Consider the following 6,022-nt stretch of genomic DNA (forward strand, 5'->3'; position numbering starts at 1 on the left):
TCCCATCTAAGTCACTTGAACGAAATAACGTGAAATATATGCGGTCCTAGTGATCTATTCTCGTAGCTGTTTACATAAGTTACAGTGAGAAACACGTGTTATAGCTGACGTACCGTTATATATTTCACATTATCATAAATAGGAAGGCGTATATTTCTATATATATAACGTTATCCTAGTAAGTGCGTCTGCAGGCATTCTGCATTTAGCTTGTTAACATTTGAATAAACAAGAAATGGAAGTTCGTTAATTGCACTATCCTCCCATCAAATAAAATTTATATACACACAACAATGATTGTTTGATGAGGTTTAAGTGTAGTTGATTCCATTTCTATATCACTTTTCACTTGGCGATGTGCATTGTACTTAATATTTGGGCGTTTATACCTTTGGAATACCTATAACGTACAGTCATGTAAAAAAATTAGTACACCCTATGAAAGCCTGTGTATGTATGTAACAATTTTGGATAAATTGATATGTAATCTCAATTGTAACAATATTGAGAGATTAGAATAATATAACTAAACAATTACAACTGAAGAAAAGACTTTTCAAGAACTTCTGTAAAATGTAATTCGACAAAAATGCATATTCTAATTGAAAAATAGTTAGGACACCTACACATTTATACCCACATAAAATGGCTCAACTCACACACAGGTGTATCACACCAGGTGCACATGATTAGAAGATCGTTACTCTGCATTGTGAATGAGGCTTGCCTTATTTAAACCTCAGACATTTAGTTTGGTGTGCTCCCGACTGTTGAAGTGAGAGTGAGCACCATGGTGAGAGCAAAAGAGCTGTCTGAGGCCTTCAGAAAGAAAATTGTAGCAGCTTATGAGTCTGGTAAGGGATTTAAAAAGATTCGGAAAATAGTCAACAAGTGGAGGGCTTTCAAAACAACTGCCAACATGCCAAGGTCTGGTCGTCCAAGCAAGTTCACCCCGAGAGCAGACCGCAAGATGTTAAAAGAGGTCTCTAAAAACCCTAAAATGTCATCACGGGACATACAGCAGGCTCTGGCTACTGTTGATGTGAAAGTGCATGCCTCTACAATCAAAAAGAGACTGCACAGGTGTAACTTGCATGGGAGGTGTGCAAGGAGGAAACCTTTGCTCTCTAAGAGAAACATCAAAGCCGGACTGAAGTTTGCCAGAGAGAATGTAGACAAAGACCAGGACTTCTGGAATAATGTTCTTTGGACAGATGAGTCCAAAATTGAATTATTTGGACACCAGAACAGAGGACATGTTTGGCGTAAACCAAATACAGCATTCCAGGAAAAGAACCTTATACCAACTGTGAAGCATGGAGGTGGGAGTGTCATGGGTTGGGGCTGCTTTGCTGCAGCAGGACCTGGACAGCTCACAATCATAGAATCCACCATGAATTATACTGTGTCTCAGGGGGTGCTTGAGGATCATGTGAGGCCATCTGTACGAAAATTAAAGCTGAAGCGGAACTGGACCCTGCAACACGACAGTGACCCAAAACATACCAGTAAATCCACCAAGGACTGGCTGAAAACTAAGAAATGGAGAGTCCTGGAATGGCCGAGTCAAAGTCCAGATCTTAATCCCATTGAGATGCTGTGGGGTGACTTGAAACGGGTTGTAGATGCAAGAAACCCCTCAAACATCTCACAGCTGAAAGAATTCTGCATTGAGGAGTGGGGCAAACTTTCTTCAGACTAATGTCAGAGACTGGTAGATGGCTACAAGAAGCGTCTCACTGCAGTTATTTCAGCCAAAGGGGGTAACACTAGCTATTAGGGGGTAGGGTGTCCTCAGTTCGAATATGCATTTTTGTACAATTACATTTACAGAAGATCTTAAAAAGTCTTTTCTTCAGTTTTAATTGTTTAGTTATATTCCTATAATTTCTCAGTATTGTTAAAATTGACCACAATCTATTTAAATAGATCTGTATTTATTTAGATACAAAAGGGTATCACCAACTGAAAGGGCATTTTTATTTTCATCTTCCAAATTATAAAAAAAAAAAGTTCATTGTGAGAATGTGTTCTGATGGTTTGTTATAATTGTTTAATCTATATAGTAAGTTACAGAAATATATACGTAAAGTAGATCGTGTACTACCCACTAGAAACACAGCTCAGACAGATGATATTCTAATATAAAACGTTACAAAATTGATGGTTGGTTTCAACTATTAATGATAACTGAAAGCTTTGACGTACCGATAGGTTAAATACGCCTTGAAATCTTTGCTTCCTAATCACTTCAGTTAGTTTTATTGTAAGTTTTGTCAAATATTTGCACGTCGAAATTTCTTAGGGAAACTCACATTCTTGTATAAAAACTGTTATAACCTTGAGTGGGGATATTGTTGCTTCTGTTAGTTTATTAGGCCTGAACAAAGCCTCCTGAATTACACTATAGGACCAATGTTCTAACACAGCACAAAAAGTAACCGCAACTAATATACAAAGTATACATAATGTTGTTAAAGTCAGGGGTTCAGGTCCCCTTGGTGGACATAACAGATACCCTGAAGTGGCTTTGTTATAAGAAAAACATACATACACGTGTTTCTATGATACAGTGGGTGTTCACAACCACTACATTGCAGTGTTCGCTAAGAAAGCACAAATATATTAGCTGATTGCTGTTTTTTTTACACTTCTTCTGCAGTGGAGAATGTATACAATATGATTCAAGAGTATATTGATATGCAAATACTTAAAAAAAAGAGAAATATATTAATATTTGTCAGTTTGGCATTTTTTAACTGTTTGACGTTTTTAGGGTATGATGCATTTTAATAAAATATTTAAAAGACATAACCTTGAATTACTTAATTTTCATATAATTTTCGAATCACCTGATATACGTACGTAATTTGTAGTTAACAAAATGCTATGTAATTTGAATGAATGATTAGGTAAAAATCTACTTTTTTGCTTTTTTCTTCTTCCATGGTTATTTTTAATGCTGTGATACTAGTTGTATTAGTGTTTGTCTAAGTATTTAGCTGGTAGGTGGAGAACGTATGTGTACTTTAGCTAGTACACAGGAATGAGCGACCAACATTTGTTGCCATCACTTTCGTATCGGAAATGGGTAGTAACATCATGTACTGCAATTACACGCTCATCAATATGTATAGCATTGAATTATTTTTGTGTGCCCCCCGCTTGTACAGCAGTAAGTCTGCGGATTTACAACGCTAAAATGAGGGGTTCGATTCCCCTCGGTGGGCTCCGCAAATAGTCCGATGTGGTTTTGCTATAAGAAAAACACACACAAAACACGCATATTTTTGTTTATACATACATCATTATGTATCTTATATTACATTTAGACAAATATGAGTACATTTAATTATGCACACAAACGTAAAATGTGCAATAGCATATTGTTCTTTAGAAAATAAAGTATTTAGCCAATAAATTAACCAATTACTAACCAGCAGTCTAAGATGTAATTTTTGAATAAGAAAGAAACTATGGTAAGTTATACGATATCAAGTTAGAAACATGGTAAACTTGTTCTTATCAATGTTCAGGAACAAATACTTTAGACCCAAGGAAGTGGATTAATTGCATCATTCTGTGTCTTAATTTGTCTAAAGTAAAATAATGAGTCTTTACTACTCAGAATAAAAAATAATTTTGTGCAATTAGTTTTTATTTAGAAATATGTACAATGGGTACAAGTTCTTTAGACTTGCAGATATTATGAGTGGTTTATCTCAATACTAATGCTGAGATAGGTCTTCTGAGGCATCACTATAAATATGGATTTATTTGTGAAATCTTACACGAATTTTATCCTTTTTGGTTACATATAACTCATGTCGAAAGGAAACATGGTGATGTGAGAAAATACTTTTCAAGATCTTCAAGGCTAGAAATGTGGTCACTGCTTTTAAAGTAACCAACCTAAGTTCATTCACGTGTGTAAGGTGTTAGTTCAGTAGTTTTATACCCCTTTCCTTTTCAAACCAATGTTATAATTGTGCAATCAAAGTGAAATAACTTACAATATGTAAGATATTCCTCCTTACTAATGAGACAGCTCAATGCGGAACACTGGAAATGTTTAGAGTCTGCCTAAATTGTTTTATGCTTACAATCCAGTAGAAACAATACGGATTATACAACCATCGTTATGGCCCGATTGTTCATGTTGTTTAATCTCAGGAAGCTTGGTGAACTTCTAATCTATAACAAATGTCGAGTTGACTTGGAATTTTCTATGCAATCTTTTGTTATAAAAAGCAATGATTATTTATCACTGGCCGTCTTATTTCATAATCCCGAACTCCCAGTAACTGTTGTGTGGTGGAAGAAACTTTTCTTTTGGTCGAGATGGAAAGAAAGGACCTTACCAAACTGACAATCATTCCAGGACACTCTCTAGATTTTTACCGTCATAATTGATGGAGGAGGACTAGACGCTGACAGCAGAGGTAACCTTAGCTAAGCGAAAGGGTATCAGATCTTGATGTGCTCGTGATAAGCTTCATCACATCAGGAACCCTTTATCTGTACATTGGGGCCAGACGTCAGTACTCACGATGGCTTCAACAAAGGCAACTAAAGAGCACTAGTACTTGAGAATCACATGTATATCAGAACTATACGGTTTGACATAAAATAAACACGCCAGCTCAAGTTTCTACTGCAAGAGTTGATATACCAGCAGCTATTTATTATACATGCCATCAACATACATGCAAGTAGTTATGGATACCAGAATAATTTAAAAATGGTGCCATGCCTATACTGCTTGATATAAGCCTGGAGCCTTGTGTTAGAAGGCACTGGAATGGCAGTGAACTTGATGCAAGAGAACACCCGGATGTACATAATCTTTTTCTGATTCAGCGGCGAGTAACCAGTTCAAAGGATCTAAAGATGATCAGTCACCTTGCCTGAAGTCAGACGTTGTACTCTGACTTCACTCATCTGTAACTGTACACTCATCTTTGTTTCTTTCTCTGTTAACCGTGCTCGATTTATTTTTTGTGAAACATTTCCTGAGTTAGTACCTAATTTCGGGGTTCTCACAGCTTACTAGTCTAAAATAAATGAATTTGAATGTTGAACACGTTTTCCATATTGATGTTTTGTACTATTAACTCACATGAATAAAAAAACACAACTGAAAGTGCAAGCATTTTTGATGTGATACGGTTTCGTACCCGCGACCCGCATATTATGCGTCGAGCACCCTAACCACCTGGATTTCGTACCCGCGACCCGCATATTATGCGTCAAGCACCCTAACCACCTGTTTATACTGGGCCATTTAACGTAAAATTCATTAGTTTAGATTCAGCTGATAGGTAGAATATAATATAAATCAGAGTAATACATTATATCGTTAGTATTAGTATTACGTCAACATCAGATAAAATGGAGACCGCTTATTTGTAACTTGTATATAATTTAAGTTAATTACTTTAACGTGAGCATAAAGTCGCGATAAAAACTGTAATATATTCAATCCTCAAATGTTAGTCTTAACATTGTTGGCAATAGGCTACAGGTATTTAGTATTGAGTTTTTATTTCCAGACTACAAATATATATTTTTTAATAAGATAGAGTCTAGCTTGTTTGCAAGGGTTATTAACTCTGCTGTAACAGAAGCTTTAAACTAGGCCTAGACAGTGGTGAGGTCCATGATAAACTAAATGCAAAAAATAAGATGTAGAAAAACATAGGAATTGAGTATAGGGATAGTTATATGGGTAGGCTTAATTTGTAATTGTTACTACTGTAATGCTAGAAGTATAAGAAATAAAGTAAATGACTTTAGTGTACTGGTAAGAATGAATGATTTTGATATAATAGGCCTAACTGAAACATGGTTAAGTGTAAATGATTTTGAAGACAGAAATTAATCTGAAATATAGAAATGTAGGTTATTTAATAGGAATTACATGTAAAATGTGGTTACACCCTGTTGAAGTTCAGGATACCAAAGATAACAGCAAGGGAAGTTTATCCATCTAAGTTTTTATTAGGGATGTAAAGGGAAAATA

Source organism: Tachypleus tridentatus, chromosome 10, assembly GCF_004210375.1.
Source record: "Tachypleus tridentatus isolate NWPU-2018 chromosome 10, ASM421037v1, whole genome shotgun sequence".
NCBI lineage: Eukaryota > Metazoa > Arthropoda > Merostomata > Xiphosura > Limulidae > Tachypleus > Tachypleus tridentatus.